Source organism: Ictidomys tridecemlineatus, unplaced genomic scaffold (genome assembly GCF_052094955.1).
Source record: "Ictidomys tridecemlineatus isolate mIctTri1 unplaced genomic scaffold, mIctTri1.hap1 Scaffold_746, whole genome shotgun sequence".
Classification (NCBI taxonomy): domain Eukaryota; kingdom Metazoa; phylum Chordata; class Mammalia; order Rodentia; family Sciuridae; genus Ictidomys; species Ictidomys tridecemlineatus.
Window position 1 is genome coordinate 91,191 of NW_027525423.1, and position 25,257 is coordinate 116,447.

The window sequence follows — 25,257 nt, forward strand, 5'->3', positions numbered from 1 at the left end:
ATAAAACAGGACAGTATCCAGTAACTAATCATTCCTATGCATGTACATATAAGCTGGGATTTTAAAAACAATACCCTCAATTTATCCCCATCAAATTTGGCTACCAAATGAGCTTCACAGTCAAATATATACTTCAAACATTAGGTAAAAATTATTGTATTGCTAATAAGCAATCAAACTCTTCCTTGCAAGAGAGCCTATGGGAGCTGGGCGTAGTGGTGCACACATGTAATCCCAGTGGCTCAGGAGGCTAGGCAGGAGGATCAAGGGTTCAAAGCCAGCCTCAGCAACTTAGCCAGGCACTAAGCAACTCAGTTATACCCTGTCTCTAAATAAAATACAAAAAGGTGGGGGTGGGGCTGCTGCTGGGGATGTGGCTAAGTACCCTGAGTTCAATCCCCTGTACCAAACAAAAAAAGAGTGCCTATGGGGGCCTGCCATTCTCTTGGTGAAAGCAAAGAGTATTTTGTGAATCCTCCACCTTTCAGTGAGAGGTCTTGTTGATGTCAATATTAGAAATAGTTGAGGAGGAGAGCGAGAAATAATTTTGAGGAAATAATTTCTTTCCATTGCTTACTGATAGTCTTTCCTATCTGTACCTTCTTCAAAATAAAGTGCAAAAAAGTAAATTAAAGTCTTTAAATAATAACCTTTTAGTGTCTCCAACATATGTCTGTGATATCACTTCCTAGCCTAGGTCTTCTTTGAACAAACTCACTAAAATTGTCCCTGGAATACTGAAAATGCAAAGTTATCCTTCAATAGAGTGCAACACCTGGAGGAAAGTAGTACGACGTTACAATTCACAACAGGGATGTGTATGGCTCTCCAAAAATGGAATCCACATCAACAGAGGTGACATAGAGAAGTGTGACTGCAAATGGAGAAGAGGATATGATGAGACTGGGGTCTATCTAAATGCCCTGACATTTGCAGCAGTCCCAAAGGAAGGATCATCATCTCTGTAATTTCTACTTCCTGATATCTTTGATATTTTGCTGATCATCTATTTTATGTCAGTGTTCTCCTTGCTTCTCAGAATGCAGTGGGTGCTCTCAATTCCATTCCCTATTGACCCTATTGAGAGGTTCTGGCACTTAGCCAATTAATGGATGTAGGGATTCCAAGCAGACCCTGTCTCAAAAAATAAAAAGAGCTGGGGACCAGTAGTAGCTCAGTGTCATAGCACCCCTGATTTCAATCTCCACTACCAGGAGGAGGTGGGGGAAACTGCACTCTGATGACCTGATGGCAGATTGTCCTGCTTTCAGGCTTGTTATGATTTAGGTATTAGTTGCCCCTCCCCCCCCCAAAAAAAGCTCATGTATGAAACAATGCAAAAAAGTTTGGAGGGGAAATGACTGGATGCAAATGGTTATGCAGATCTTAACCTAAATTAATGCATCAGTCCTCTGATATTAACTGGTGTGTGTGGGGGGAACTATAGGCAGGTAGGGTATGGATGGAGGAGGTGGGTCCCTGGGAGATGCCTTTGGTATATATTTTGTCCTTGATAAATGTAGCTACTTTGTGCTCTCCCTCCCCCCACCACACCCCTGCTCTCACTCTTTTCTGGTTCAATGACTGGAGCTGCTTTTTGCCACCACACATGGTCTTCTGCCCCACCTTGGGCACAGAGCAACAGAACAATGGAGTTGGTCACCTGTGGACTGACATCTCTGAAACTGAGAGCCCCAAATAAATGTTTTCACCTCTAACTGTGACTGTTGCAAACTGAGGCTTCATGCGACCAAGAAACCCTTGCGCGGGTAAGAGGAAGCTGGCAATGCCTACAGTCATCCACCAAGCGGGTATTGGGTGCCACTAAGAGGTCTGAGGCACTGCTGAGTTAATATTGGTTTCCTTCCACTGAGTTCTGACCCCAAAACGCAACTTTGGGAGGCACTTCAAATCTAAAGAATAACTAGCTGGATTTGACTTCTTACAATTACAAAAAAAAAAAAATTCTTTCACCGGAACTTGCTCAGAAAAAGAAAATTTCAAAGAAATCACAGGCAAGGAATAAACAGGAACCTGTTCTGCTTAATTCCTTCTCATTCAAGGCTACACCCGACCTGTATGAGGTGGAAAATTCTGAGACCAGGCTAAGTTGGACCTCTTTGCCTACCCGCACTAGCCTGGGGGAAGAAATTTCAGATATGGCCAAACTGAGTCCCAGTACACTTAAGTAATGGTAGCACTCACCTTCAGTGCTAAACCGTGCCTTCCACAGCAAACCTAAGTGCAAAGACTGTTAGACATGCAAATCAGTAAGGAATCTTTCCAAACTGGTGATCTGTGCCTGGTCCTAACACCAGAAATAGTAAGATAGATACCCCCCCCCTCCGCGGGACTTTTGACAGAATCAAAATTACTGAGTGTGAATGCAATAAAACGCCATTCTTAAAAATCAAAGAAAGGCGTGAGAGTAGAAATAAAACGAACTGGGACTGAAAAAAATGACAAAAATATAGAAAATACATAAATACGTAAGTCAAATCAGTATTTAAAAACGCGTTGGAGCCAGGCATGGTGGCGCATGCCTACTGTAATCCCAGCTGGGGCAGGAGGATCACAAGTTGGAGGCCAGCTTCAGCATCTTAGTGAGCCCCGTTTCCCAAGCAACTGAGGGAGAGGATGTCTAAATAAATAAATAAATAAATAAATATTTTAAAAACCACGTTGTAAAAACGAAAGGGATGTGAAATTAAATGAGAAAAGCCAAGGCATATTTATATTGCAAATCGCGCTAAGTAACAAAACTTAGTGAGTATTAAAGATAAAGAAATAAAATCGAGAAACCAATTCACTCTTTAAATCTATAAAATTCTGAGAGTGATTCTAAAATAGTACTTGTCGTTTCTAAAAGTTGAAATGGAATAAAAGTCTCAAGTTATGGAAGGGAATGTGTAACAAGACGAATACAAATGTGTGAAACAGAAGAAAACGGCCAGTAATAGGCGACCTGAAACACTACAGAGAATCGTCAGGAGAAAGAGAATTTTTAAAAATTGACAAGGAACAGCTAAAGGCAAATCTCAGTGCGTTTCAATTTCCTACGAGAAGCCTTTTTGTGAACAGTCTTTTCAGAGTAAGATCAGAGAGGCTCCTTCTCTGCTCTAAGGCCGCCTCTCTGCCAGAGAAGGGTGGGCAGCACCCCCAGGGCATTGAGAACACCAGGAAATCCATGCCAGGAGGCCCCAGGAAACCAGGTGCGGGTTCCACCAGTTGGAGGAGATGGGTCGGGGGCACTCGGAGAGACACTGGTCCGCAGAGGTCTTGCTGTCCAGGACTGGTCACTGGGGTAGGAGGGTGGGGGGCTGAGTCCTTCGCAGTGAAATCTGCTGCAGCCATGAGTGCCTGGGGCTCTCCTGCAGACTCCTCCCCATCTGCCCCAGCCTCCAGGTTCTTGCATGGCAGCTTCCTGGCCTCGGTTGGTTCCCCAGAGCTCTGGACTCCCGCGGAATCCGTTTTGCAGGTGGACCCGGCGCCCGCCAACAGGACTGGAGTAGTGAGTCCTCTCTCTTCTGCCTGCAGAGGTGTACAAGCTCCTCCAGACACCCAGGTGGGAGGGGTCTCTGCCTAGAAGGGTGAGTCCCCTCTCTCCTGGTTGCGGAGGTATATGAGGTCCCCCTGACACCCAGGTGAAAGAGGTCTCCCACATGGAGGGGCGAGTGCATTCTACCCTGGATGCGGCTGTGTAGGAGCTCCCCCTAAATCCAGTTGAAAGGGGTCTTCCCCCTAAATCCAGTTGAAGGGCGGGAGCGCCTTGAGGGGCAAGTCCCTTCTGCCCTGGCTGAGAGGGTACACAAGCTCTAGAACAAGGAGGAGGGAGGGGGCTCCGGCGGGGAGGAGCCTGGCTAAGCGGTATAAGAGCTCCCCTCTGTACCCAGGTGGGAAGGGTCTTTCGGCTGGAGGGGCGTTTTCCCTCTACCCTGGCTGTGGAGGTATATGAACTATACAGACACCCAGGTGGGAAGGGTCTCCCGCCTGGAGGGGAAAATCCTTGCTACCCTGGCTGCACCTGTATAGGAGCCCCCACACACACACCCGACACCCAGGTGGAAAAGGTCTCTGCCTGAGAAGCAAGTCCCCTCTACCTGGCTGTGGCTGTATAGGAGCTCCCCTGGACAACCATGGGGGAGTGGTCTTCTGCTGGGAGGAAAAGTCCGCTCTAGCCTGACTGCAGTGGTATAGGAGCTCCCACCAACTGCCAGGTAAGAGGGGTCTACCCCCTAGATGGGCGAGTCCTCTCTACCATGGCTGCAGCAGGTGTAGCAGCTCCCCCAGACACCCAGGTGGGAAGCATCTGCCGCCTGTAGGGGCGAGACCCCTCTATCCTGGCTGCACCAGTAATGGAGTTCCCCCAGACATCCAGGTAGGAGGAATCTCCCGCCTATAGGGGAGAGTCTCCTCTACTTTGGCTGGTGCCATATAAGGGCTCCCAGGACACCCAGGTGGGAGGGGGTCTCCCTCCTGCAGGGGCTAGTCCCCTCTACCTTGGCTGTGGCAGTATTCAAACTCCCCCTGACACTCAGATGAGAGGAGTCTGACACCTGTACAGGCAAGTCCCCTCTACCCTGGATGTAACTGCAATGGAGCTCCCCCTGATATCCAGGTGGGAGGGGTCTCCCGACTGGAGGAGCGAGTCCCTGCTAGCCTGGTTGCGGTGGTGAAAAAGTTCCCCCTGACACCCAGGTGGGAGGTTTCTCCACCTAAAGGGGCAAGTCACCTCTACCCTGGCTGCAGGGGGAAAAGAGCTCCCCTGCACACCCCAGGTTAGAGGAGTCTTCCGCCTGGAGGCACAAGTCTGCTCCACACTGGCTGCTGCAAGTATAGGAGCTCCCCCTGACACCCTGGTGGGACGGGTCTCCTGCCTGAAGGGGCAACTACCTTCTACCCTGGCTGCGGCGGTATAGGAGCTCCCCCTGAATACACAGGTGGGAGGGGTCTCCCTGCTGGAGGGGCGAGTCCGTTCGACCCTGGCTAAGGTGGTATACAAACTCCCCATGTCACCTATGTGGGAGGGGTCTCCTGCCTGGTGGGGCGATTCCCCTTTTCTCTGCCTGCAGTGGTATACTAGCTTCCCTGACACCCAGGTGGGGTGTATCTCACGTTGCAGGGGGAGTCCACTATACCCTGGCTGCAATAGTAGAAGAGTTCCCCCCTACACCTAGGTGGGAGGGTCGGTCTCTGGCCTGGAGGGGCGAGTCCCCTCTACCCTGGCTGAGGAAGTTTAAGAGCCCCTCCAATTGACACCTAGATAGGAGGAGTTTCCCACCTGGTGGGAGGAGTCCCCTCTACCCTGGCTGCAGAGGTATATGAGCTACCCCCAACAATCAGGTGGGACCCGTCTCTTGCCTGGAGGGGCCAGTCCCCTCTACCATGGCTGCAGCAGGATAGGAGTTACCCGGACACCTTGGTAAAAGTGGTCTTCTGCCTTAGGGGATGAACCCTGCTACCCTATTTGCAGCTGTATAGAATCCCCCTCAGGACTCCAGGGGGGATGGGTATCCCGCCTATAGGGGCAAGTCCCCTATACCCGGGCTGCTGTGGTATAGGAGATTTTTCTGACACCCAGGTGGGATAGATCTCCCGACTGGAGGGGCTAGTCCACTCTACCCTGGCTAAGGTGTTATACAAGCTCCCTGAGACACCCAGGTGGGAGGGATCTCACGCCTGGAGGGGCGAGTCCTCTCTACCATGGCTGCTGTGGTATACTAACTTTCCCTGACACCCAGATGAAAGGGGTCTCCCATGTGGAGGGGAGAGTTCCCTCTCTCCTGGCTGGGGCAGTAAATGAGCTCCCCCTGACACCCAGTGGTAGGGGTGTCCAGCTGAAGCGGCAAGTACCCTCAACAATGGCTGTGTCAGTACAAGAGCTCCCCCTGTGGTGAGCCGTTCCTGCGGACTGTGGTCGCCATTACATGATGGCGCTGGCTCCGCTGTGGTCTGTGAAGGACAACTCCATATCAGAGAGAGTTGGCGTATTGTCAACTCCTTATCAGAGAAAGTTGGCGTGTCGTTCTCTAGCACCCTGTGAGAAGGGTCCACGTGGCAGCTTCGCATTGGGGTTCGAGGTGCTTTATTAAGGCTGGGAGGGGCATCCAATTATTATTCCGGGGATTAGAAGAATTATTAGAAGAATATCAAGGGCCTGAATAAACTGCTGAAAGAAGATTCCTGAGTCACGTCTTCCTTGCGGGCAAGGGGGTCGTGACAAGTGGTGCCGAGACCCGGGAGAAAGGGAGAAAAAAGAAAAACCCAGGAACCAGAACTTTCAGCAGTCAGGGAGGTGCGCTGGTAAGTCCCAGGTAAGGTGGGACCCACTGTTAAAAAGCGGAGGCTCCTCTATACATAAAGAGGGAGTGTTAAAAGGTACCTGCTCCTCTGTAAATAAAGAGAGGACGTTACATCTCATAGCAATTGCACTCTGTATTTTTGTTTTTGTTTTCTGTGTATTTTCATTTTGTTTTTGTGTACTTTCACTTTCGATTTCTGTGTTTTCTTGTGTTGCGTCATGGGTGCCGTGACTTCAAGTCCACTTCTTTTGGCCCTAGATGGCCTTTTACGTTCCAAGGGACTGGAGGTGAAACGCAGTACCTTAGAGAGATTTTTACAGAGGGTAGATACAGCTGCACCGTGGTTTGCATTTTCAGGCAGCCTCACTACACCCAGCTGGGATAAATTAGGCAAAGACCTTGACTTTGCTCGTGAGCAGGGCATGCTAGAGGGCGGGGTGATACCCCTCTGGAAGATGGTCCATAGTTGCCTTACGGATGGCAGATGCCAAGAAGCGCTTGTTAAAGGGCAAGAAGTTTTAGAACAATTACATGAGGAAAAATCAGAAACAACAGAGAGTGAAGTGTCTCAGGAAGAGGGGAGTGTGCGGGGCGTGGAGAACGGGAGGAGACTGTATCCAGATCTCAGTGTGCTGCACACGCCCCCATGCGAAAGTGGGTCAGAGGTAGAAGATAATGAAGAGGAGGAGCTGGAGATGCTGTCTCGGCAGCTAGGGAGTTTAGGTACAGGGAACAGAGATAAGCAAGGGCTCAAGAACAGACAGCCTCCCGATCCGCCTCCGTATGGCGGGGGTGTTTCGGGACGAAGTTTCCACGCCCAAACAAAGAGGGCTGCCGCTGCTTTCCTCTGTTCCTCAGGGCTGACATATCATTGCTATTGACATTAAAGACTGTTTCTTTTCTATTCCTTTGCATCCTAAAGACTCACAGCGTTTTGCCTTCACCCTTCCCTCGTGTAATCACGAGGAACCAGATCAAAGGTTTGAGTGGGTTGTTTTACCACAGGGAATGTCTAACAGTCCTACGATTTGTCAGATGTATGTAGGGAAGGCACTCGCACCTCTCAGACAAAAATATCCTTCCATCAAGATTATTCATTATGTGGATGATGTATTATTGGCAGCCAAATTACAACAGTCAGTTAATGAGGCCTATAAAGACCTGGTGAAGTTGTTAGCTCAGTATGGATTACATATTGCACCTGAAAAGGTTCAAACAGGGGATTCTATTCAGTATTTGGGAGCGACGATTGGATATGACATATTAAAACCACAAAAAGTTACTATAAGAACTCAAGATCTCCAAACTCTAAATGACTTTCAAAAACTGTTGGGAGATATTAATTGGATAAGAGGTTATTTACATATTCCTAATATCGTGCTCCAGCCTTTGTATGCTATTCTTAAGGGTGATCCAGATCTTACTTCCCCTCGTACCCTCACTAAAGAGGCCAGAGCGGCCCTTATAAAAAGTAGAAGAAGCTATACAACATGCTACTCTATGCAGGCTCCAGAGTGATAAACCTTTCCAGTTATGTGTGCTTGCCACTATGCGGCAGCCTACTGGAGTACTGTGGCAAGATGGGCCTTTACTATGGATCCACCCACATGTATCCCCAGGAAAATCTTTAGAATACTATCCTGATGCTGTTGCAGCGTTAGCACTTAGAGGGATTCAACAGAGCATTCAATTTTTTGGACAAGCACCTTCTTCTCTTATCATACCCTATTCTAAAGCTCAAATTAATGTTTTGTGTGCTACTCTAGACAACTGGGCCATTCTGTGTTGCTCGTTTCAAGGGGATATTGATAATCATTACCCTTCTCATCCATTACTCCATTTTGTTAAAGAACATCCCATAATTTTCCCTAAAGTAACTTCACCCACTCCAATTCCGGGGGCTGTTAATATTTTTACTGATGGCTCCAAGTCTGGAATGGGAGCTTATGTGATTAATGACTCTCCTCCTGTCCAGCATCAATTTGCTCCTGGAAATCCACAATGGGTAGAACTACAAATTGTCACTGAAGTTTTTAAACAGTGTTCTTTTCCTTTCAATCTCATTTCGGACTCCATCTATGTGGTGCAGGCGCTCAAAATTCTTGAGGCTGTAGGAGCTATTAGTGACACCCATAATGTATCTGCTTACTTTAATCAGCTTCAACAGCTTATCCGTAGCCATACTGCCCCTTTCTATCCAATGCACATTCGGGCTCACACCTCTCTTCCTGGCCCGTTATCACAGGGTAATGCCTGTGCTGACTCGGCAACTAGAAGCCAGTTGGTATGCTTGGCCTCCTCCTTAGAAAAAGCTAAATTGTTTCATCACAACTTTCATGTCAATGCTCTGACACTGCGCAGACGTTTTTCCGTCTCAAGAGCGGATGCTCGTCAGATAGTATTACAATGTCCCCATTGTGTCACATTTCTTCATCCTCCTACTTATGGTGTAAACCCACGAGGATTGAAGCCATTGGTTGTCTGGCAAATGGACGTAACTCACGTGCCTGACTTTGGTAACCTCAAATATGTACATGTTTCTATTGACACATACTCTGGAATTATTCATGCTTCTGCTTTATCAGGAGAAAAGGCACGTAATGTCATTACTAATTGCTTAGAGGCATGGGCAGCATGGGGTGCACCTGCATCCCTTAAGACTGATAATGGACCTGCTTATACTGGCAGACAGTTTACATCTTTTTGTTCTACTATGGGAGTACAACTTGCTCATGGGTTGCCTTACAATCCTCAAAGGCAAGGCATTGTTGAACGTGCCCACCGCCCCTTAAAAGAAACCTTAGAAAAACAAAAAGGGGGAATAGGAGTTGACCACACTCCTAAAGAACGCCTGTCCTTAGCTCTTTTTACCATTAATTTTTTGAATTTGGATATTCATGGCCGCTCCGCGGCTGATAGACATGTGTCCCCTCAGCCCTCTGTGACTGGCTATGTTAAGTGGAAGGATGTTCTTACGGGTCAATGGAACGGCCCTGACCCCGTGCTGACATGGGCACGAGGATCTGTATGTGTTTTTCCCCAGGATCGCACGGAGCCGCTGTGGATCCCTGAACGCCTGACAAGAAGAGTCTCGAGATCTACTAACCAGCAGCAGGAGGTGCCACAACAGTCCCATGATGAGGAGCTTCATTCTGATGAGTGCTCTGGCTCTGATGCTGGTGCCAACGGTACAGATGGCACCAATGCAGTGGTGGGCAGTGGCACGGGCATGGCCAATGCCAATGCCAGTTCATAGTAATTCTAGTGTCCTCCCCACTCTTTTTTCTACCTCATGTGAGATGTCTGCTCCTTGTACCTCTCCTAGAGGGGACATGGAAAATATTTTTAATCAGTCTCCGTTAATCTCACAGGAGTTTTTGTTTCAGCCTTGGGAACACTAATTGTATTAGCCTTAAGACCAAAAATTTGACTAACTGGGAGGACCCATTGCGGTCCAGTCGAGTCTCAGGGAGTATTCTCAGTGCTGTATTGAGCCAAGTAGTTTCAGGGAAGCAATCAGGCTCAGGGACCCCCGCAAATAGTTCTGTTTTAAACATAACTACTTTAGCTATTATCTCCGAGGTACTAATCCCAATGCCTCCTTCTTCTAATAGTACTTGCAATGCCACTCATTTCAAGGCCTCTCCTTACTGTACCCCTAATTTTGGTTTTCCCCCAACATTTACACCTTGTCAGGATCATTCTTGGGAGGAACATCAAGTTGCTAAAGGTTTCTCCTTTTCCCCCCCTCTTAAGAGATATATTTACAACTTTAACAACAATGCCAACTCCTCTACAGGAACAGGTTGGTCCTGGTTTCAATGGCTCATTTCCAACGAGAAGGGGGCTTCAGCCGATATTTCTGCATTGGCTCAATTACTAGGAGCCAAAAGTTGGCTGGCTAATGTTTCTGACACTACTAAGGGGAGTGAACGAGGTAATAGGCTTACATCTGTTTCGTTCAACTCTCTGTTACATAGTGCCACATTGCCTCCTGCAATGGTCTGTATCCAATCCCCGTTCTTGTTCCTTTTAGCTAATGACACCTCATCGGGGATGCTGGATTGTTCTATTATTACCTGTTTCTTATCTGAGTGTTGGAATGGTTCTTGGACTGTAGCAGTGGTTATGAAAATTCCAACTTTTGTCCCAATCCCAGTCACTGCGGATCCAGATAAATTTCCTATTGTAGAGCTACTTAGAGTCCGCAGAGATTTTGGAATCACAGCAGCTATAGTGACAGCCGTGGCAGCATCTGCTGCTGCAGCAGTTACGGCCGGAGTAGCCATGGCCAGTCAAGTACAAACTGCTGCCACTATTAATCAAGTTGTTCAACAAACGTCCACTATACTTGAATCGCAAAATGCGATTAATCAACATATTTTGTCAGGGATTTTAGCTACCAACCAAAGAATAGATTTTCTTCAAGCTCAGGTAGAGGAATTGGCTGACCTCGTACTTTTAGGCTGCATTGACCAACGTGCACATTTATGTATAACCTCTGTCAGATTTAATGATTCCAGGAATGCTTCCCACATCATTGGTGGATATCTGGCCGGAAATTGGTCCATGGAAGCGGAAGACATGATCCAGTCTCAACTAACCCAGATAGCTGTCTTAAATAGTACCTGTGTCGATCCCGTGACTCTAGGTCAATTCACCAATTGGATATCTTCTGCCTTTTCCTTTTTTAAGGAGTGGGTGGGAGTAGGCATTTTTGGTTCACTGTATTGTTTTGGTATGTTCCTCTGTTTGTGGTTTCTCTGTCGCCTTAAAGCTCGTAGTGCTCAAGATAAGGCTATGATCATACAAGCTCTTGCTGCTTTAGAACATGGCAACTCACCTCAAGTCTGGCTTGCGCATCTTAAACAGTAAATCTTTGACATGGTCATTGCACCCCAAGTTATTATAACATTGCACTGGGATTGACATGTCTTTCCTCGTTATTCTCTTAGTGTCAGAAAGCCCTTGCACTCTGCCGGTCTTGCTACCATTGCACGCAGATGGGTTTATACACTAGTGTATTTGACATGGTCGTTGCACCCCAAGTTATTATAACATTGCACTGGGTTCGACATGTCCTTCTTTTGTCTTTCTTTTAGTGCTGGAAAGCCCTTGCACTCTGCAGGTCTTGTTGCCATTGCACGCAGAAGGGTTTCCACACTGGTCTTTATCTATCACTTTAAAGTCCGTGCCTTTCTTTCAGGGTGCTGCCAACTTGTTTGTAGTTGTACTTCTAGACAGCCACAGTTCAACCTCAGCTATTCCCTCTTACTCACCATCGTCACGATACAGGATGCGAGGCAAGGCACTGCACTTGAGTGATCCATTGAGAAGAGGGACCTCAAGGGGAGCATGTCCTATTGCATGCGGGTTTGACGTGTCTCCGCCCCGCCCCACGAAAAAAGGCGTCGGCTGATATGGTGTCAGATCTGGGGAAGGCGCCCCCTAGGGCTGGACCATACTATGCAGCCACTTCTGCACAGTGGGATAGGACCTCTACTCTCGCCTGTATTGTCTTAGTGAAACAAAAAGGGGGAGCTGTGGTGAGCCGTTCCTGCGGACTGTGGTCGCCATTACATGATGGCGCTGGCTCCGCTGTGGTCTGTGAAGGACAACTCCATATCAGAGAGAGTTGGCGTATTGTCAACTCCTTATCAGAGAAAGTTGGCGTGTCGTTCTCTAGCACCCTGTGAGAAGGGTCCACGTGGCAGCTTCGCATTGGGGTTCGAGGTGCTTTATTAAGGCTGGGAGGGGCATCCAATTATTATTCCGGGGATTAGAAGAATTATTAGAAGAATATCAAGGGCCTGAATAAACTGCTGAAAGAAGATTCCTGAGTCGCGTCTTCCTTGCAGGCAAGGGGGTCGTGACATCCCCCTACACCCAGATGGGAAGGGACTCCCTCCTGGAGTGGCTGTATATGAGCTCCCCTGACCACCAGGGTTGAGGGGTCTCCCACCTAGTGGGGTAGTCCCTTTTATTCTAGCTGCAGCGGTATACGAGCTCCTCCCCCCATAGCCAATGGTAGGAGTCTCCAGCCTGGAGGAGCCAGTACCCTCCACCCTGGCTAAGGCAGTATACAATCTCCCCCAAGAAACCCAGGAGGGATGGGTCTCCCGCATGGATGGGCGAGTCCCCTCTACCCTGGATGCTGTGGTATAAGAGTCCTCCCCATACCCAGATAGGAGGGGTCTCCCACCTGAAGGGGCAAGTCCCCTTTTCCCTGGCTGCAGTGGTACACTAGCTTTTCCTCACACCTAAGTGAGAGGGGTCTCCCGCCTGGAGGGAAGACTTCCCTCTATACTGGATGCAGTGATATAGGAGTTCCCCCAGAGACCAAGGTGTGAGGGATCTCCTGCCTGGAGGGGCAAGTCCCCTCTCTCCTGGCTGGGGCAGTATGTGAGCTCCCTGCAACAATCAGGTGGGAGGGGACTCTTGCCTGGAGGGGAGATTCCCCTCTACCATGGCTGTTGTAGGATAGGCACTCCTCCCAGACACCCAGGTGAAAGTGGTCTTCCACCTGGGGTTTAGAATCCCTGCTACCCTGGCTGCCCCTGTATAGGAGCCACCTCCCCCAGGACAACGAGGTGGGAGGGGTCTCCACTTTTAGGGGCGAGTTTTCTCTACCCTGACTGGGGCGGTATATGAGCTCCCCCCTACACCCAGGTGGGAGGGGTCTGCCGCCTGGAGGGGCGAGTCCCTTCTACCCTGGCTGCAGCGGTATAGGAGCTCCCCCTGTCACCCAGGTGGGAGGGTATCCCTGGCTGCTGCATTATATGAGCTCCCCCCTCCATACCCAGGTGAGAGGGGTCTCCCCCCTGGAGGGACAGGACGAGTCCCTTCTAGCTTGGCTGCTGCAGTATAGAGCTCCCTCAGACACCTAGGTGGGAGGGGTCCTCCACCCGGAGAGGTAAGTTCCCACTACCCTGGCCACAACAGTATAGGAGCTCCCCCTGACACCCAAGTGGGAGGGGTATCCCACATTGAGGGGCGAGTCTCCTCTCTCCTGGTTGGGGCGGTATGTGAACTCCCACTGACAACCAGATGGATGGGGTCTTCTGCTTGGAATGGCGAGTAACCTCTACCCTGGCTGTGGCGGTATATGTGCTCCCTTGAAAACCAGGTGTGAGGGTGTCCCAACTAGTGGGGTGAGTCCCCTCTTTCCTGGCTGCAGCGGTAAATGAGCTCCCCCTGCCATAGTCAAATTGGTAGGGTCTCTGGCCTGGAGGAGCAAGTACCCTCCACCCTGGCTTTGTCATGTACAATCTCCCCTGGACAAACAGGAGGGAGGGGTCTCCTGCCTGGACAGGCGAGTTCACTGTAACATGGCTGCAGCCCCACCCCCCGACACCCAGTTGGGAGGGGTCTCCTGCATGGAGGGCAGAGTTCCTTGTACCATGGCTTGGGCAGTTTAAGAGCCCCCCCACCCAACACCTAGATGGGGGAGGTCTCCTGCTTGGAAGGATGAGTCCACTCTACCCTGGCTGCTGCTGTATACATGCTCTTCCAGAAACCCAGGTGGGAGGGGACTTTTGCCTAGAGGGGTAAGTCACCTCTACCCTGGCTAAGGTGGCATGCAAGCTCCCTCCTAAACTTAGGTGAGAGAGGTCACCCGCTGGAGTAGGGAGTCCCCTCTACCATGGCTGGTGCCCTATAAGAGCTCCTGGAACACCATGGTGGGAGGGGTCTCCCCCCTAAAGAGGCTAACACCTGTACCTTGGCTGTAGCAGTAAGTTCTACCTCCTGGAGTTGTCAGTCCCCTCAAACCTGGCTGCGGAGGTATATGAGTTCCCCAGACACCCAGGTGGGAGGGGTCTCCCACCCTGAGAGGCGAGTCTCCTCTACAATGGCTGAGGCAGTATAGGAGCTCCCTGACACCCAGGATTGAGGGGTCCCCTGCATTGAGGGGCAAGGCCCCTCTACTCTGGCTGCAGTGGTATACAGGCCCCCCCTACAAGATGGAAGGGGTCTCTCCCTTGAAGGGTCCAGTTCCCTCTATCCTGGCTGTGGTGGTATAATAGCTTTCCCTGACACCCAGGTGGGAGGGGTCTCCTGCCTAGAGGGGTCCTTTGCCTGGAGGGGAGAGTCCACTCTACCTTGGCTGCTGTGGTAGAGGAGCCCCCCCATACCCAAATGGAAGGGGTCTCCAGCCTTGAGGGGCGAGTCCCCTCTACCCTGGCTAAGGCCCCTTTTACTGGCCTCCTCCTGTGAGTCAACTCTGTTTCCCTAATGGTGTGGTATCCTGGCAATGCCTGGACCCTCTGCTCCCCCTCCTTCTTTCTAGCCTGGGCTCTTCAAATGTGTCCTAGCTGCCCATCGATCCCACCCCAACCTCCACACCAAAGGTATCCCCTCACAGTGTCCATTTTTGCCCCTCCTTTGGTCTAGGTTCCTCTCTGAGGATCTACTCACCTGGGGCAGAGGAGCGAAATTGGCTGGCCTCTGTGCCCTGAATGCTCCCTATGGGAAACAGCCCTGCCACTCATCTGTGTCCCCTTTGCATCCTGAAACTTGATGCCTGGCAGTTAACATGCGACTTGCTCCAACCCAGCCCTGAGAGATCCCCTCCCTTCCCCCCACTGCCCTCTTGCCTGGCATGCTGCCCCTACCCCAACCCAGCCTTCCCTCACCCTGACATTTGCACTCCACTCCCAAGGCCTGGGCTCTTGCCTGAGTTTCTTAGATCCTCATGTCCCTTGGCGTAGCGTGGATTCTCTTCTTGTTGGGTCTGAACCAGGAGCCCCTTGATTGGGCCCACCAGCATGGTCCCCTAGGTGCCCCTGGAGCTTCCCTCTGTCTCCTGGTCCTCCCGAAGCCCTTCCTGCCATTCCCTTCTTTCCCCTCATGCTGTCCCCTGCTTCTTGGGTCTCTCATCATCGTGGATCCATCCATTGTTTGGAATCCTTGCTTGGTTCCTGACTCTCGCCACTCTCCACAACCACTGTGACCTCAGGTCAAGCCCTCCTGTCACACTCCTCCTGGTCCCCTTCCCTTGCTAGCCACCTTTGCCCAGTCTTTGGCCCTGGATTCACATCGGTGCCAGTGTGCATTATAGGAAACAGAGCCCTGCCCCTGGCCTGGGCCCTTTCTCTCCCTGGGCCCTTGGTCCTGCTCCTGAAAACATGAAACCTGGCAGTGGCCCTGGGCTTGGAGCCTTTTTCCCTCCTACCGGATCCCCTGCCTTCCCTTTCTGCCCTTGTCCACTTACCTGAGACCCCTGCCCCAGCCCTGGCCCTTGGCTCTCCATTCCCTGGCCTGGCTCCTTGCTTGAGCCTCTGCTGGCCCTTCTTGCTCAGTGTTTCCCTGGGCTTGGTGTATGGGCCCCTCTCTAGGGCTGCTTCCCTTGGCTTTCCTGAAATGCAGTACCCTAGCACAGCCCCACCTTACAGGCCTGCCCTTCCCTGCTCTCCCCTGGCCTGGGCCCTCCTCTAGGTCCCTAACCTGAACTCCTTTCTTATATTCTGGCCCACATTCCACCCACACTCATCCTCTGGCCCTTAAAGATATGACCTCCATTGGTCCTCCTGTGGTCCCTGTCCATGAAAGGCCCTTTTTTGTGATCTCTTTCCCAGGATACTCACTCAGGCCAGGAGACTGGACCTGGCCTCTTGGCCCTGCGGGCTCCATTTTGTAAAACATACCCCTTCCCCTTGCATAGGCCATTTGGCCTCCCTCAGCCCAGGCCCTGCTCCACGACACTGACAACCTGCATTGAGCCTCCCTCATTTGTGACACCAGCTTCCTCTCTCGCCTCCCTCCCCTCTCCAGCCCTGTCCATTTTTATGTGTCCCTGGTCCCATCGCTTGCATTTGGCTCTCCATTCCTGGGCCGCCTCCTTGCTTGAGCCTCTGGCTGCCCTTCTCAAGGATCCTGCTCATGTACCTTGATTTCAGGCCCCCTACTTGGGACCCTGATATGCCTCCCTTCTGTTTTCCGTGTGCTGTGGTATCCTGGCACTGCCTGGACCCTCCCCTCCACAGATTCTGCCTAGACTGGGCTCCTTGATTGGGTCCTTGATTGGGTCCTTGCTCCCCACCTACCTCCCACACATCCTGGAGAAAGGTATTTCCTCACAGTCCCCTCCTTTGGCCCTTCTTTGGTTCTGGTCCCTCTCTGAGGATCTATTCACCCAGGGCAGAGGAGTGAAATTGGATGACTTCTATATCCTGAAATTTCCCTATGGAAACCCAGCCCTGCCGCTCGCCTGATCCCCCTCGATGCCAGAACCCTGTCACCTGGCAATGGAAGTGTGCTTTGAGACAGCCATGCCCTGTGCCATTCCCTCCCTTTCCTCACCTGCCCTCTGGCCTTCCATGCTGCTGCAACCCCAACCCAGTCCTGACCTTGAACTTTCGATTGAGCCCCTGACCGCATTCCTGAGTCGCATGGCGTCTGTTGCTTCCACTGGTGTCATTCCGTTTTGGGCCCCCTAGTGTGGTCCCCTTGGTTTGCCCTGTGCTTCCACCTAACTCCTCCTCCTTCTCGTGTCTCCCCTTTCTCCACATCCCCTTGTGTTTTACCTGGGTACACCTGGGAGCCTCGTGCTCATTGGGTCTCTCATTTTTGGTCAGTCTGGTGGAACACTTGCCTGGGCTCCTTGCTTGGGTTCTGGCTCTTGCCCCTGTCTGTACCCATCAAGACCCAGCGCTGTGCCCTCCAGTTGCCCTCTTCCTGGGCCCCATCCCTTGCCAGGCCCCCTTTGCCCATTCAATGGCCCTGGATTCTCATCTGGGCCAGAGCACCTTATGGGAACAGAGTCCTGCCCCTCCCCTGGGCCCCTTGCTCTCCTTTGGCCCTTTGTCCTGAACAGGGAACTTGGGCACCTGGCAGTGGCCCTGGGCCTCATGCCAGCCGGTAGCTTCTCAGATCCCCTGCCTTCTTGCCCAGGCCCTGTATACTGTCCTGAGCCCCCTGACCCAACCTTGGCCCTCGGCTCTCCATTCCCTGGCCTGGCTCCTCCCTGGAGCCTCTGGTGCCCCTTTTTGCTCCCTGTGTCCCTGGGCTTTGACTTTGTGCCCCTCACTTGGGCAGATTTTCTGCTTCCCTTCCCTGGAGAACCCTAGTGCTGTCCACCTGCCCGGTCCTATTCTTTTCTGCTCTGTCCTGGCATGGGACCACATCTAGGTCTCTAGCCTGTTCTCCTTGCTGGGGTCCTGGCCCCCAACACAACACTACCTATTTTCTGGCCTATTCCGCTGTGCCCTCCTTTGGACTCCAGTTGTCCCTGTCCCTGCCAGGCTCGTTTTCCTGATCCCTTTACTAGGATGCACACCAGGACCAGGGACTTGACCTGCCCTTTTGGCCCTTCGAGCTCCCTTTGGGAAAATGTAGCCCTGCCCCTTGCCTGGCCCTTTGACCTCCCGCAGCCTGGGCCCAGCTCCCCAACCCTGACACCCAGCAGTGGACCTGGTCTTTGAGCCCTCCTCTCCCTGTGCCACCCGCTCCCATTTCTATTCTCCCTCCCCTCCCCAGCCCTGTCTATTTTCATGAGACACAGGCTTAGGTCCTGCCACTTGGCTCTCCATTCCTTGGCCTTGCCCCTGGCTTGAACCCCTGGCTGCCCTTCTCGAGGATCCTGTCCCTGTTTCGTGATTTCATGCCCATTTTTCTGGCCCCCTCCTGTCTCTCCCCTCTGTTCCCCTTATACTGTAGTATCCCAGTACTGCCTGGACCCTCCCCTACCCGTGTTTCTCTCTGGCCTGGGCTCCCCAAAGGGGTACTGGCTCCTTACTGACACTGCCCCCAATTCCGGATGCAAGGTATCCCCTCACAGTGCCCTCCTTTGGCCTTCCTTTGGTCCTGGTCTCTCTATGAGGTTCTACTCACCTGGGGCAGAGGAGTGGAATTGGCTGGCCTCTGGGCCCTGAAGGCTCACTATGGGAAACCCAGCCCTGTCTCTCACCTGGGCCCCCTTCTCCTTCCAAACCTTGATACCTGGCAGTGGACTTGGGCCTTCTGCTGACCTTGCCCTGGGTGATCATCTCCCTTCCCTCCCCTACCATCTAGACTTAGGGGCATGCTGCCCCTATCCCAACCCAGCCCTCCTTAATCCTGATGTTTTGTGCTCTAGTCCAGGCCAAGCTGCTTGCTTGAGCCCCGGACCCAGTTCCTTGTGCTGCCTGGCACTGCAAGGTGTCATATTGCACTGGGTATGACCTGGGATCTTTTGCTTGGGCCCCTTAGAAAACTCCCCTGGGTGCCCTTTGTGCTGCTCTCTGTCCCTACATCCTCTAGGTCCCTAGCCTGGTATCCCTACTGGGGTCCTGGCCCCCATCCCACCAACCGGCATCCTCTGGCACTTCCTGCTATGCCCTTCTTGGGACCTCCTCTTGTCACTGTTCCTGAGGTGCCCCCTTTTTTTTTTGATCCCTTTACCAGGATGCTCACCAGGGCCAGGGAACTGGACCTGGCCTTTGGCCCTGCGGGCTCTCTTTGGGAAAATGTAGCCCTTCCTCTTTTTCTGGACCCTTTAGCCTCCCTCAGCCCAGGCCCTGCTCCCCAACCCTGACACCCATCAGTGGACCTGGACCTTGAACCCTCATCTCCCTGTGCTACCCGCTCCCCTTTCTCCCCTCCCTCCCCTCCTAGCCCTGTCTGTTTTCATGGGACCCCTGCCCAGGCCATCGCACTTGGCTCTCAATTCCTGGGTCTGGCTCCTTGCTTGACCCTTCTCCAGGACCCTGTTCCTTTCCCTTGATTTCAAGCCCCTTTATCGAGCCCCCTCCTGTGCCTCCCCTCTGTTCTACTTGTATTGAAGTGTCACACCCTTTCTCCACAGAAAAGTCTTAACTGGGCTTCTCCAGAGGTCTTTACCATGACTGTTTTTAGGACTGTCAGAAAAAGAGTCTCCCCAAAAGAGTTCAATGTTGATAAACTTCCTATTTTCCTGTTGCCCTGTTTTACTTGTCCACTGGCCGAGAAGATATCAGCATTCCAGGTGCTGGAAAATCCCTTGCTAGTTTTTCACAAACATATCCAGTATAGTAATTTGTAAAAATGTGCAAACAAGGCTGCTGGTCTCGAGCTGGGCTTCACAGAGATGTCTGTATTTTAAGACATGTTACCAACTGTGCTCCATGGTAACATCTGGCAGGGAGAAGAGAAATGGAGAAAAGAAGCTCTCCCCTTCTCAGGTGTTGTCCTTGAAGAGTTAACATGCCCAAAACAGTGAAAGCAAAAGCTGCTTTTATGTGAACTTCTGCAGACTGTGAACTTCTGAGGCCCTCCCCTTACATGCTGGGAATAAAACTCTGAAACTCCCTGAACTGGGGTTTCAGGGGATTGATTAATTACAGCAAAAGCTGTGCCCTCTGGGTCTGGCTGCAGCCAAATAAAACTGTTTCCTGCAATTTTTGGTGCCTTGCCTCCTTTGTCCCTACAACATTTGTAGTGACCCAGATGGGACAGAGGAGGTAGGGAAGGCTATTCTGCCTCTCTTGTCTCTGGAGACTGGTTTCCCTGGGGCAGTGGGAGACAGAATTCCCCTTGGCGCACCTAGGCCACTCTAGGCCTGAAGGAAGATTGACTTACCCAGCGCCCTGAGGTTGTCACCCCAGAGCACAATGGGACCCACAGGCAGCAGGAACCAGAATTAGGGTTTTGGAGCACTGCCCAACTGAACAGGTAGAACCTGAGTCCTTGTTTTCGAAGCCCACCTGACTTCCCCTTCAAGGCCTAAGTGGGTGGAAGAGAGGCTTGATCAACCTCTGTTGGGTCCCCAGCATCCTCCAAAGGGGTTGGAGCTGAAACAGACCTGGGGAGTCGCAAGAGTAGTTTGTGTTCAGGGTCAGAGAGCAGAGGGGAAACTGTGATGACTTTTTTGTTTTGTTTGGAATTGTTGGAATTTGGGCGGTAAGAAATTTTTTTCTGACGTGTCTGTGGAAATGTGTATGAAAGTATGTGGATGAGACGGACAAAGGGAAGGGTTCCTACCCAGCCTGAGGGCCAAAGCAAGTGTGTGGAGTCCTGATCTGCGGTTCAATGGCCTCCCATACAGTCTATGGTGGAATTTCCCCAACCAAAATCTAGGTGAAAGATCCTGGTCAGGGGTTGATGCCATCTCGATCCCCAAGGCTAAGAGGGCCCGAAGTCCCCAAGAGGGAAACAGCCAGACAGACAAAGCGAGTCTTGTCCTAAATGTGCGAGGCTGATGCAGGGTGGAACATGGGAGGCACACAAAGGAAACTGAGCCTTCTGAAATGTGTGTGAGAAACCTTTAGGAAGGTTTTCCTGGTAACTGTAGGGTGAGACTCACTCCACAAAGGTGGCATACTCTGTGAATTAGAATGGCCACCCAAGATGGGGCTGGCCACCAGAAGGACCATTGGAAGAGAGACTCATTTGCTGAGGTCCTTTTGATTATTGTTGGAGTCGCTGAACCATTTCTCTTACTTTGATAGCTGTCAAAGATAGTACAGAAACAGCCCCCTTGGTTGAGAGCCTGTCTAGGTGGACAGTCCAAGCTGATGGGAGCCAGAAACATAGTGGTCTCTAAGACCCAGCAGAAAGCAGATAACCAGAAATCCTGATGGAGGAAAAACAGGAAGGGAAAGAGTATTCTCCATGAACCAGAAGAGGACCCACCACCTTATGTGCCACTCTACCCAACTTTGCCAAGACCACTGGGAGAGCAAACTGTCCCCTCAGCCCCCTCATCCTCAGAGGCAAAAAATGATGGCCCTCAATATTGGCTATTCCTTCCTCTATGATGTCCTCAGAGCCAATGGCTTCCTAGAACCAAAGACTCTTTCACCTCCAAGATTAAGGTGGGCGATTTGTCCTAAGACCAGAGCCACAACTCTGATGAGAGCACTCCAGATGTCCCTGCAAGGGACTCAAGGACCTGCCCATATTGACCAGAGGGAAACACCTGAGGGAGACAAGGCAGTTTTGTGTTCCAGTCTTTCACCACCATTTCGCTCATAAGCTGGAAAAATCATACTCCCTCCTACATGGAGAAACCCTGGACCATGACTGATCTATGCAGCCCATTATCCAGACCTAGGACGGGGCCCCAACAAAGAAGGCTAAAAATAAAGAGATATCAAGAAGCCCTCATAGGAAGTCTAAGAGAAAAAGAAAGAAAGAAAGAAAGAAAGAAAGAAAGAAAGAAAGAAAGAAAGAAAGAAAGAAAGAAAGAAAGAAAGAAAGAAAGAAACTGTGCCAAAGAGTTAGAAGGAATCGGAACTAGCCCTAGGCCTCAGCCAAAGCCAGAATGCATCTGCAAAGAGAGTCGAGAAAAGCCTCCAGCTGCTCTTGCATCTTTGATAGCCCTGAACATTTCTCTGGGCCCCACATCTTCCTTAGGCCCCTCTGCCTTATGAAACTGGCAGTAATGATCAAAAGAGATGTACCCACCTGACTCAGAGCTGAGTGTCTGAGCCATTGCCACTGCTGCCCCTCTCCCTGCCCAGAAGTGCCCAGGAGAGGAGGGGCACCATACAAGCATAGCTGCCACAATGCAAGTTTGTCAGTGAAGAGATGCAGAGGCTCAAGTGACAGGTGACCAATGCAGCCTTTGTGGAACAGGCTCAGAGTGACATTTGCCAAAAAGTATAAACCTAGAGGGCTTCACTGAGAAGTGTGCCAGAGAGCTGATGAAGATGGCACCACAGTTTTCTTCAATCGAGACCCAGAGGCTCAAAGACAGACAGATCAAAAAGATAAAGAAGAGGATGGATCTCCTTACAGCTGCCCTCACCACAAACCCAGAGGTCACTCAAAGGGGGTCTCACTAGAACAAAGCCAATGGTTCAAATGTTTATAAGGAAAAAAAGTGGCAAGACAAAAGGGGAAGGCTCTAGTGGCCCAGGCGGGCAAGCACCCACTGCCATGCTCAAATGCGAAGCCTTGAACAGAGAAGGAATAAATGTTTTTCCTCAGCCTTTGGCCCTAGCCTCTCCTTTCAATTTCTTCCCACTTGCTAGGAAGTTGATGATTGAAGAATATGGCAGGGGTCCCATAGACACACACAACTGCATCTGATGCACGGGACCCAGTGCCTCAGAAGGGCTCAGCTGCTACAAGCCCCAAATCACCAGAAATATATTCACGTTAATAGCCAATAATGGCCCATAGGGTGCACACTCCAAAAAGACATGCCACCCTGATTCCAAGCCACACGCTGTGAGGGCCAAAGAGCCCCATGCACCCAGGCATAGAGAACAAAAACACAAGCAGGGCAGCCACTTTATACAATAGAACAGGCTCCCACCTGACAAGAGAAGAAGCCACGTACACAAAGAACAACACCTACGTGGGCACAATGTGGCTGCCACACCAGGACCTGCACAGAACCTATCCTCCAATCTTGGCAGACGGCCCATGGCGAGATTGACATAGATGCCTTATATACAAATGATGTCCCAGGTCATCAATCTCTGCTAAGATTTACATTAGATTTGAGAGTTGAAGAATCCCAGCAGCCAAGATCCTACACGAGGAGATAACAAAAAAATTCCTGCATCTTAAAGTGCCAGAGGATCTATGTAAGCTCCCCTTTTCCTAATGGCAGTTCCTCCCAGGGGCTTGAGTACACCATCCTTAGGACAGCACTGGACTCTGACTTAAAAGCACATATCTATCAAGAAAAAGGTCAAATACTTTGGTTACCATCTGACTCAGCAACAGAACCGACAATAGCCACTGGACCTCAAAAGACACAGCAGATCTGCTCAATTCTATTCTCTTCAACCTGCCATCAGACTAGAGAATACTTGGGGGCTACCAGATTGAGCCATATATGGATCCCTGTTAGAGTCTGTAAACAAGTCTGGATGGCACCTGGCATTTTGCCAGAGGGAGTGATTTATGAAATAACGCCAGTGAGCCATTAAGTGTGGAGATTTCTTATCGGTTGACTGCTATATCTAGTTTATGTTAATTAAGATAAGCTGTGTGGAATGTATATATACCACTCCTGTCCTACAATAAACAGCTCCCACTCCTGCTGTATCAATGTACACAAGTTGCTCGTCACCCCCCGGTTATTTTGCTGCAGCCGGACTGCGGCAGATCCCCAACTTTCAGTTATGGCAAACCCCTCTATGAAGCCACAAAGGAGGGAGAACGGGATCCTCTAATATGAGGGCCAACTAAGCAAAAGGCCTTTGAGGACATTCAACAAGCACTCCCAGTGCCTCTGAACTAGGCTCCCTGACCTCACAAAGCTTTACTTTCTGTATGTCCACCAACAGTCTGTAATGGCTGTAGGAGTCTTGACATGGACATCTGTCAAATAGCTGGGCTCTGTAGCCCAAGGCTGGCCACCTTGTTTACATGCCCTTGCAGCCACAGATCTTCTAGTGTTGGAAGCTGATAAACTGGCTATGGGCAAAAAATGGTTTTCAGGGTTTATAATTCATTTGACATTGTTAGAGTACAAAGGACAATATTGGTTGACTAATGGTCAATACCAGGGCATATTATGTGAAAACCCATGTGTCCATGTTGAAGTCATCCAGGCTCTAATCCCAGCAACCTTGCTACCCTTTGGACCTGGACAACCTGATCACAACTGTATTGAAGTCATGGATGAAATGTTTTCCAGCAGACCACACCTGGCAGACCAGCCCTCAGGGACCCTGATGTGGAGTACTTCACAGATGGAAGCAGTTTTACAAAAGATGGGGTCTGTTTTACTGGATATGCAGTGGTCACTTTGGACTCCACTGTCAACGCCGAACCTCTGCATCAGGCCACTTCAGCACAAAAAGCAAAACTTATTGCTTTGACTCAAGCACCTCAGTTGACAGCAGGAATCTTTGTGGATATTTACATAAAATCAAAATATGCATTTGCTACCTTCATGTTCATAGGGCCTTATATAAGGAAAAAGAGCTAATTAACTCAGGAGAAAAAAAAAGGCATGATGTATGGGCAAGAAATTCTTAAACTTTTGGATGCACTGGGGGCTCCCAGGAATGTTGTGATTATATATTGCCAAGGTCATCAGAAGGGAAACACTGTGGTTTCTCAGGGCAACCAGAGAGCTGACAGAGAGGCCAGGTTAGCTGTCTACAAGAAATGAGAAGAAAATCCAGTCCTAGGTTTAAATGCTGCCCTTCTGCCTGGCTGACTATTTAACAGAATGGGAGCCAATATACCCTGAACATAAAAGTCAATGGTTTATGACTGAAAAAGAAAATTTTCTCCCAGAGGATGATGGAGATTCTCTAATGGTCGGCATAGTCATCCCAGAGATTCTAGCCCCAGCCTTTATCAAACAGTTCCACAGGAGAACACTTTGGACATACAGCATTTGAGACAGTTCTGAGTCAACATTTCTATGTCCCCTGGCTCACAAACATCACCTGGATGATCTGAAAACAATGTGATGTTTGTGCTCACAACAATCCTTGTCACTTGCCAGAGCTCCCACCAGGAATCCAAACTATAGGAGGAGCACCTTTTGAAGACTTGGAAGTAGACTTCACTGAACTATCATGCTCACGGTGCTATAAGTAACTTTTATTTTTTGTGTGTTCCTACTCTGACTGGGTGGAAGCCTTTCCCACCCACCCTGAAAAGGCTAGGGAGATAACCAGGATGCTTCTCTGGGGAATGATTCCCAGATTTGGCATCCCAATAACTATTGGCTCAGACAAAGGGCCAGCTTTGGGGCAGAGGTGATATGATTACTGACCAAGAGTGTAAACGTCAGATGGAAGTTGCATACTGCCTATAGGCTGCAGAGTTCTGGTAAAGTTCAAAGAATGAACAGGACTTTAAGTCTCAATTGGGTGAGCTGTGTTAAGAGACTCACTTATATTGTAATGAACTTCTCCCTATTACACTGTAGAGGATTAGATCCACTTTCCCTAGGAGGACTGGATTCTCTGCTTATAAGATAATGTATTTGAGGCCCCCCTCTTATTAAAGGATCATTTGGAGACTTAAGAGAGATAGGAGAATTCACCCTGAGATGACAGCTTCAGGCCTCAGGGAAAACTTT

General features: G+C 50.4%; 1 pseudogene; it reads left to right on the forward strand.

Annotated features, from left to right (window-relative positions):
- Positions 1-4,259: 4,259 nt before the first annotated feature.
- The window catches only part of LOC101965555 (homeobox protein TGIF2 pseudogene), a 54,228-nt pseudogene continuing 33,230 nt past the window's right edge, over positions 4,260-25,257 (forward strand).